Genomic DNA, 9,961 nt, shown 5'->3' with positions numbered 1-9,961 from the left:
TTATATATATATATATTGGGTTACTGATTTTGGTTTGGACGGTTGGTTTTGGTTATTGGATGGATTGACTTAGTTGGGATGGCCTCAAATATAGGGTTATCCTAAAGTTATTATATTATTTAATACATTATCTTATTATATGTTCGGAGTTTATCCGACTCAAGGTTTATGCTAGTTGGTTGGGTTAGGTATTAGGGGTGGTCTTCGGTCCTGGTTGGACTTAAGATTGTCCATTACGATAAGGCCCCGATTTGGGTCATGTCAAAGTTGTATTAGAGCCTAGGTTTTGGTATCATAGGGTGTCCACAAAGGCATGTCAAGTAGAGTCTTGCTTATGGATGTGTTGTGCACCACACTTATAATTAGGAAGCTACGAGGCATTTTGGAATGTTTCACTTTCTTGTTGTTCTACTTTCGAGCTATGAAGTCTAAGGTCTAGAACTCTTTCCTAAATCTTTTTTTGTTCACCTTTCAGATTTAGTCTTCTCAATAATCTGAAGTTTATGGAAACTCACATGTCCCACTCGAGGATGACATGGATAGATCTTGTCCAACACATAGGGCACAGACTCGATCAAGGGTCGCTGCTTCTGATTTTCCCTGTGGAGTCCCGCCGTTCTCTACTGACCCCATTCCAGAAGTTGGCACGCATGCTCAGTTACCTCAAGGAGATATTACCAATGATGAGTTTTAATGTTTTGTTTATTTGTTAGCCTAAATAGTGATATATCTATCATGCTATTCTAATCCTAGTGGTGTTAAAAAGAATCAGGCAAGGTTGGGAAAGAGGTAGAGCAAGAAGTCTCAATATTCAGACTGAGGGAGGGGTCAGAAAAATTATGGTAGAGGTGGTGGACAGTGATTTGAGCAAGGGAATTTGGGGAGTTCCTATGTGGTTGTCAGTGTCCCTTATCCTCAGTCTTTGGGTGAGTATCATTTTTTGGTTAGTGAAGTTCAGTCAGCCCTATACTATCCTTCCTGCCGGTATTGTGGTTGGTTGCACCGCAGTTAGTGCTATGAAGGGAGGAATCGATATTTTTGTTATGGTCAGTTAGGTCATATGCAATGAGAGTGTCCTATAAAGATTACTACTAGGCAAATAGGATACCGGTTTCCACTTCTCTAATTCCTGCATCAAGGGGTGCTACTTCTGGTTTCGGCACTGGTCAGGACCATCTCAATGCTCTCACTATTTCCTAAGATTTTGAGGCATCTCCTGATGTTGACACTGGTATGTTTAAAACTCTTTTTTTGTGATATGTATAGTTTACTTGGTCCGGGGTCCCCTCTCTTTTGTGGCCCTATTTGTGGTTGTGTATTTTGGTTTTGGTCCCAATGTTGTTTCGAACTCTTTTTTTATTTCTACCCTAGTAGGTGGCTTGGTGATTGCTAAATGAGTCTATTGGGGGGTGTGCTATCTGTTGGTAGTAAGCAAACTTTGGTGGATTTATTTAAACTAGATATGGTGGATTTTGATGTTATTCTGGGGATGGATTGGTTACACTCATGCTACGTGTCCCTAGATTGTCAAACTCGTAAGTTTGTCTATAAGTTCCTTGGTGAATCGGTTATTAGATGGGAGGATGGTTCCCTAGCTATCAAGGGAAAGGTTACATCATATCTTAGATCTCAGAGATTAATCTCCAAATGGGGTGTCTATATCATTTGGTCTGGGTTATAGATTCTAACTTAGAAGGTCCTTCTTAAATTTTAGATTCGATGGTGAATAAGTTTCTTGATGACCCTCATGGTGTCCTTTTAATAGGGAGATTGAGTTGTAGACACTTGTCCAATTTCTATTATTTCTTTATAGAATGGTTTTGGTTGAGTTAGAGGAGGTTAAGAAAAAATTAAAGAACCCCTTAGATAAAGGTTTTATCTGTCCTAGTATTTTTTGTAGGGTGCTTCCATTTTTTCATGAATAATAGGGATGGTTTCCCCTGGGAAGGTATAGGTTTTTGGTAGTTGAATGAGGAATTTAGGGTGTCCTCCTTGTGGGGTGGACTATATATGTATATTTCTCTAAGGGGTGCTTTGATAGGTAGTGCATGGTGGTTAATAGACACTAAGTGTGAATCTTAGATATTGATGTTGATGAAGAAGTATGTTAGCTCGAGGATAGCAATACGAAATTATGAAGGAAGAGTGGTAGGTCAGATGAGGTGTGCGAAAGGGGGCAATATTGGTGACTTGGGAATATATTAGTGGGAAAGTGGTGTCATATAGGACAGGGGTTCAGTCTAAACTTGTGGATTAGTGGTTATGTCATTGGTTGGGTTAGAGCATGGAGTTTGGATGACTATGCTGGACTCTAGCTAGTATTTGGTTAGATGAGGTTTTAAGTATAGGGGAACCAAGTGTCCATAGCGTACACCCTTGGTGATGCCCATAAGAACGGAGTATCGTGCTTTTAGGTGTCATGGGATGAAGGCCGAGGGCAAATCTTAAATTTTCTTCTAGCGGTGGACTTTCAGAAAAGGTCAGGGTGCATTTACTCTTAATCTAGTGATTTTCTCCTATCTCGGTTAAGAGAATACTCTACTAGTGTTGTACGTATTTTTATAGCATTTATGCCTAAGGTTTGCATTCTGCATTTGTCTTGTTCCCTGGATATGAATCTTGACTTTGCATAGCACTACTCATGGTATATGCGGTTGTGTTTCTTTCGATGTCCATTCCTAAAGAATCCTTCTATGGTGTCTTGTGTTGAGATGGACCCTCTTTTATGACAGAGGTTGTTGCTATGGAGTATCTCGTGCCTATTGTGTTGTGTATTATTTTGGGGGTATCACTTTGAGTAGCATGAGTAACTGTCGTACTTTAGTTCCTTAATGACCCTTCTTATGTTAGTTTGGTAGTGGTTTTGGAGAAGTAGTGATGTTTTGAAATGGGAGAATGTGAAAGTCCCTAAGTGGGGGAGATTCTAGGGTGGCTACTGGAACTAAGGTTTTGGAAGGGCAAGGTAAGGCTGTTGTCATGAGGAATTGTTAGGAAAGGAATATGTGGTGATGACCTTTGTGAAAATGATAGAGGTTACTAAATCTTTGTAAGGATAGATCATATCATGGGGGTACAAAAGGTAGGCTTAAATGTTGTGATTGATAGGTATACCAATCATTGTGATAGGTACTTAAGAGGCTTGATGAGGAATGATACTTGGCTTCAAGGATGGGGCAAAGTAGTGTTTTTGGGTGGATAAAAAGGGATAGAGTCCCCTGGCTTAGGTTAATTTCTTTTTGCTTTGAATAGGCTTGAACGTGGAAGTGGTATATGGTTAGACTTAGGCTTTCGTAGTGATGTGTATTTGGGGAATTCTAAGTTAAATTGGACATGCCCTCTAGCATGAGTTCCAATCATCTAGTATTCCATGTGTTTATGTTGAGGTAAGGTGTGGGTGATTCTTCGTTGGTTGTTTTCTTTAGGTGGTATTAGTATCTCGAACTCTTTATCCTAAGGAGGTCCTGGTGAGGATCTTGGGTTGGTAAGTTCATCGGTTCCGAGAAAAGGGTGTGGCTTCGATGAAGGTTCTATGGTGGAACCAAAAGTCTGAGGAAGACATTTGGGATGCGGAAGAGGACATGGAGTCCAAGTATCTGCATTGGCTCTTTATTCTGGAAACTCGTGTGTGAGGTATGTATTATTTATCATATCTTTCTTTTCTAACTTGGTTAAGGGAAAGGTGGATTTACCTGTGTCCTTGCTTTCTAACTTAGTTAAAGGTCAGAATGAAGGTATTGGGGTGTAAATCGTGCTTGGGGTATGTGGTGATCTTCTCATCTTGATTTATGTATTTGCCTTCTAATTTGGTTGGAGGGAAGTTTGATGTGTGTTGATGTGTTATCTCGTTCTTGTGTGTAAGACCCCACAAAGTCCTAGTCATTTTAATACTTTATAGCATGCCAAAAGAGTCCCCCACACTTAGAAAATTTCAGCTAAGTATTGACACTTAGTCTCAATTTTGGCCTCGACATTTCAATGGAATCATTTATGATCTGTCTGACCTTAGAATGTCGATTTTTAAATTGATTCATGATCAGGGATGTCAATAGGTCATCTTGGGTGAGTTTCAGAATTTTTGGACATCATTTGAGTCATGTTTAGATGACCAAAACAACAAGCCAACGCGATCTCGATGCGTCGCATTGGCTATCGCATCGGCACCATCGACCCAATGCGTCGGCTATCGCGTCGATACCATCGACGTGGTGCATCGGTCATAGCATCACTGGACATAGATTGTGTATTAAGTTATGCGTTTTGGGGGTCATTAGGTCATTTTACCCTTACAGTAGTCAGCCATAACACAAAATTAAACCTCCCAAAGGGCAAGATTCACTAATTATCTCACAAATACTCTAAAGAACAAAGCCCTAGTTTCATCAAGTTCAAGTCCAAGTCCCAATAATTCACCAAAATTCTCACAAAATCATTAATCAAGGTATGTTTGGTGTTCATTCTTGGGTTTCCTTCCACCCTTGGAGTTCAAGAACCTTTAAAAAAAACACGTTTTTTTATTCATGATTTACATGTGCAAATTGGGTTGTATTCATGTTTCTATTGTAGTATAGGCTTCAATTCAAGATTTAATTATGAGTTTCATGAACATAAGATAGCATGCGTGTTGTTTGATGTAATTCCCATGTTAAAACCCTGGAGATTTGCATGTTTAAGTTGTAGTCATGATGCTTATATGGTTCATTATCATGTGCATTAATTATGCTACCCAAGTGTTTGATAGAATGTCCATGTGAATTGAATAGTGTAATCATGACATATTATCTTGTGTTCTCATTTATGTACAAGTTCATGACCTCCAAGTGTTTGGCAAAATATCTCAATGAATGAATTATGAACAATTGACTATTGCTATGCTTTGAAGATTTGCTATGTTTTATTATTGATGTTATCGAGTCCTGGGGGTATTTACTACCCGAAATCTAGTTGTTTACTTAGTTTTAGTAGTTATAGAATAGTCCCAGTAAATGTCAAGAACCGTAGTACTCAGTCAGTTAATAGAACTCAGTAAACTCAGTCCAGTTCAGTCAGTCAACACGATCAGGGTCAGTTCCGTCAATCTTAGTATAGTCTAGTGATCAGTGTCTTTCAGTTGGGAGTAGGATTCAGCACTGAGCGAATTTAGGGATGGGGCATTCCTGCCAGTTAGGGTTTGACCCTTAGTAGCAATCCTTGAGTTCCAGAACTACATAGCAAGCGTAAGGTAAGTCGTCCTCCTATCAGACTAGGGTTGATGCAATCATATACATATTCATGAGTTTTCCTGCTAGATTAAGGTTGAGACAATATTGTTAGTTTCCTGTGGCAAGGTGCTAACATCCTTCCAACTGGGTTCACAGGTTGGACCCCAACTTAGTCTATATCAGGGTATGTCGGTTAGATGATCACTTCTACAGTTACAGTTTCAGTCTCATTATTCAGCAAAGAATTCAGTTTGTTATGCAGAACCATGCTATCAGTTATCAGTTACTCATCCATCATAATTCAGTACTCAGCTTCAGTATAATCTCAGATACACGATATATACTGATATGCGCAGTATTGCATGTTCAGTAGTTACAGTTTTGCATGCACTCTCATCCAGTTACTTTATGATATTCATTCAGTCTATTATCATCTCATGCATATGAACCTATGTATATCAGCCTTACCTCACTAAGCATACAAGTACATTTTACATACTGATGCATACTTTATTTTGCACTATGATGTCTCATATCAATAGTTCGGATGCTCAAGTTCCTGACCGTACTTAGTAGCTTAAGCTATCAGCAACAGTTATAGTGGTGAGTCCTCATATTTCAAGGATAGAGTTTACCTATTTTAGTGTTTAAGTAGTTCATTAGTTTTTTCAGTCAGAGTTAGTTGGGGGTTTGTCCCATCAACTTTATATTCAGACAGTTAGAGGCTTTCAGACTAGCATAGTCAGTTATTTAGTTTTCAGATGTTATTATCAGTTATACTCAGTTATTAATTTATTATTTTAAGAACCTTATGGCAATTTCAGATTTTTTTTGCATATATATTTCAGTATTATATTCAGTGCTCACAGCAGGTACGAGTCATGGCTTAGCTTGTCGCTCTTTGGGATTGTAAGCACCGTGTGATACTCAGGGTGCAGTCTTAGGGAGTTACAAAGTTGGAATTAGAGCCAAAGGTTCTAAAGAGTCCTAGGGAGTTTGAAACCACGTCAAGTTGAGTCTGATGCATGGGTGTGTAGCGCGTTATACTTATGGATAAGAGGCTATGAGGAATTTTTAGGAAAAATTTCCCTTCTTTCAGTGTTCATATTGTGCGAGTGAGCATGATTTCAAGTTAAACTCTCTGTCTAATCCCACTTTTCCTTCCATTTACAGAACATATCTCCTAGAAAGACCAACGAAAGAAGAATCAGGAACCAGCTAGCACCCCTGCCTGTTTAGGAAGATCCCCTAAATAAGCACGTTTCTCACATAGAATTTAGAGCAGCTTTCACCACTCTAGCCTATTCTTTGGCTGCTCAGAATATTCAACCAAATGCTTTTCAGGCCAACCCAGTGGCCAATACTGCTGCAGTTAAAATTCGAGACTTCACCCGAATGAACCCTCCTTTATTTTCAGGGTCTAAGTCTTAAGATAAACCACAAGGTAACAGACATTATGGGGGTAACCGCTAGTGAGAGTGCTGAGTTAGCTACCTATCAGTTGTAAGATATGACTCATACATGGTTTAAGTAGTGAAAGGTAGATAGGGGCATAGATGCAGGGCCTGTAGAAAGGGAGAAGTTTGCTACTGCCATTCTAGATAGGTTCTTACCGTTGGATTTGAGGGAAGCTATGGTAATAGAGTTCATCCATCTGAAGCAGGGCAATATGAGTATGAAAGAGTATTCTGATCTTGGGCATATTTATATGCTCAAAGCACCAATATGCACCCATATTTGAACTTAGTTTAAGAATTTTTGTATAAATTCTTAAGTATAATTCAACTTTTATTCCGTTTTATGCCTAATAGATATGATTAGTACTTTCAGGATCAAAATCATAAAGAATTGTTCATAATTGGATACAAGGAGGATATGGAAGTAGTAAAGGAATGCAAGGGACTGAAATTAAGTTAAAAAAGGGAAGTTGGAACGAAGACATCCTCATTTGAAGACACTCCGCATCGCAATGAGCAACAAAATAGCAATGGTCGAATTCCATTAAAGGTTTACAAAACCACCGCATTGCGGAGAAGTTTGTTTTATTAGATTTGGTGACCTGAAGGTTTAGCGTGTCGCGGAGGATGATTATTTTGTAATTATCCCAATCCAGTGGCTCACCGTGATAGTGGCGTGTCGCGGTGGGGTGCATTTTACAATTTTTGGGGTGTACTTGAGCTCCGTGATTTCTTAGATTTTAATGAAAAATAGCAATAGAAGGCATGGCGTGATGCGTCAGGTGGATAAATAGGGAATATTTTAACTATTTTGTCCCACCTATAAAAAGAAAAATCCAAGATAACGTGGGAGACTTTTTGTCAAGCAGAGCAGCGGCGGAAAAACAGAAATTTCTCTCTTTTAGGGTTCATAAATACTCTTTTGAATTTCTTTATTTCAAGGATTGATTTGGGTATGATTTGTTACTCATTTTGGATGGTTAATTCAAACATGAGTAGCTAAACACCCCCTTTCTGGGGTTGAGGCTAAGAACATAAGTACTCTTTAATGTTCTTATTCATAGTTTCTTTTTGGATTATCATATGGGTTATTCTTAATTTCTTGATCTTACTATTTTAATGATTGGCCACCATTAGAATAAATTTATATTTCTATGTGAATCCGAGAGGAGAATCATAGGATAGAACGAAGAAATTAGGGAGCAAGGTTCTTATTCTTTTATAAAATAAGGGATTTGAATTAGCATCTAGGACAAGGATATACCTAGAAGCCTTGCTTGGTTCACTTACAAAAAGACAACTTCATGAATCTAGAAGATTTTTTGTAACTTTCCGGGAGTTGTAGTTGCAACATTCAATAGATAGAAGATCTGAGGCCGGGAGACTAAGATTGTGGAATAAACTTTGCGAACCATCAACCTGATAACCATTTAGACTGTTAAAAGAATAGAGAATTGTATGATTGTTCACTATACCTCAACCTTGTCATCATCATTATTTTTGATTACAACCGTTGCTTACTTTGCTTTAGTCATCACTACTTATTTATTGTTTAGTAAATTGCATTTTATTTACAGAATCATCTTAATCTTAATACAATTAAACACTTAATATTAAATTCTCTTGAACTAAAGATTGAATAAATTTCTAGTTTATTGATCCTCGAGGGAATGATATCTGACTGTCTAAGTCATTAAATTACTTGCACAATCACGTACACTTGTGTGTGCATAGAGACACAATACATTTTTGGCACCATTGTGAGGGATCAAAGGGAATTAGTAAATTGCTTTAATTTTTGGTTTTTGATCATAAGTTTAAGTGTTAACAACTTGATCTTAGCGGCTGAATTTTTGCAGGTTTAGCTAAACATTGGACTGGCTAGAGACAAAGAGTTAGTAGAGCCCTTTGCAGAACCAGAAGTGATTTTTCATCAGAGACGAAGAGCTCAATACTACACTCAACAGGGATAGATGGCGGAAATATGTGATCCTATAGTTGCTGATCCAAATGTTGGAAATGTTCCAGCTCCAGCTGTTCCTGTTCAACTAGTCGTAAGACCTGTTCGAGAAGTGGCAATCCCACTTATGAACCTTGTGACGAACAGTATACTGAAGCCTGAATAAGGAGGTCGATGGGAATTAAAACAAAATATGGTGCAATTATTGAAATCTGTAGGAGAATTTCAGGGACTTTCACACAAGGATCTACAACATAACTTACGAACCTTCCTAGATATAAGCAATACATATATTCCTGAAGATGTGAGTGCTGATTATGTCAGATTGACACTCTTTCGCTTTTCTTTACTGGGGGAAGCAAAGAGATGGTTACTTACTAAACCACACCAATCTATCACTACATGGGAAGAATATGCTCGAAGGTTCCTCATTCAATTTTTTCCATCTTAGAAAATGGCTCGATTAAGAAGTGAGATATTAAGTTTCAGACAGAAAGATGGAGAAAATCTCTACCAAGCTTGGGAGAGATTCAAGGGCATGCTCAGAAGTTGTCCTCATCACCATAAATCGAATGATGTTTTGGTGCATACATTTATAGAAGGCCTTGAGTCTAATACAAAGATTCTCTTGGATTCAGCAGTAGGGGGTCAAGCTTTGGAGAAAACATGTGAAGAATTGTATACCTTGCTGAATCAAATAACACAAGAAAATCCTGATTGGCATGCAAACTAGAGGAATGCTCCCAAGAAAGTTGTAGGGGTTTGGAGGTGATCAGTTCACTGTCTTACAAGCACAGATTGCAACAATGCAGAATCATATAACTACTCAACTTAACAACTTGAAGTTGGGTACAACTCAACTAGTAGCCACAATAAATGTAGTTCAATAGGAATATGCATAGTGTGAAGTTTGTGTAAGTAATGAGCATAAAGCAGATACATGTTCTGTTAATCCAGATTCAGTTAACTATGTGGGGAATGCAAATCATCAGGGTCAATAGAATTTTGGCAATACATATAATCCAAATTGGAGGAACCACCCTAATTTCTCATGGGGTCCAAATCAGGCATAGATTACAAATCAATATAAGGGACCAGTGTAACCAAATCCACAACCGATTTAGAATAATATAGCGACTGCTTAGAATAGTAATATGGAGGAGATACTTAAGTAGTTGATGGCTCAACATGCACAGTTTGCAGTGGACATGAAGGCTCAACAGGCACAGTTTGCAGCTGAGTTGAAGAGTCAGTAATTACTCACAAGAAATTTGGAGTTGCAGTTAGGTCCAATGGAAAGATCACAGAATACAAGGGAACAAGTATCATTGCCTAGCGACACTGAG

General features: G+C 38.3%; 1 non-coding gene across 1 annotated transcript; it reads right to left on the bottom strand.

The window, feature by feature from the left end:
* Window positions 1-9,075: 9,075 nt before the first annotated feature.
* LOC124887553 lies at window positions 9,076-9,182 on the bottom strand. Its single transcript, XR_007045322.1, has one exon. It is a non-coding gene; the product is annotated as a small nucleolar RNA R71 (small nucleolar RNA).
* Between the last annotated feature and the right edge of the window lie 779 nt (window positions 9,183-9,961).

This window comes from Capsicum annuum, chromosome 9 (genome assembly GCF_002878395.1).
Source record: "Capsicum annuum cultivar UCD-10X-F1 chromosome 9, UCD10Xv1.1, whole genome shotgun sequence".
Classification (NCBI taxonomy): domain Eukaryota; kingdom Viridiplantae; phylum Streptophyta; class Magnoliopsida; order Solanales; family Solanaceae; genus Capsicum; species Capsicum annuum.
Note: the sequence above shows the minus strand (reverse complement) of the source record. Positions and strands in the feature narration are given on the sequence as shown.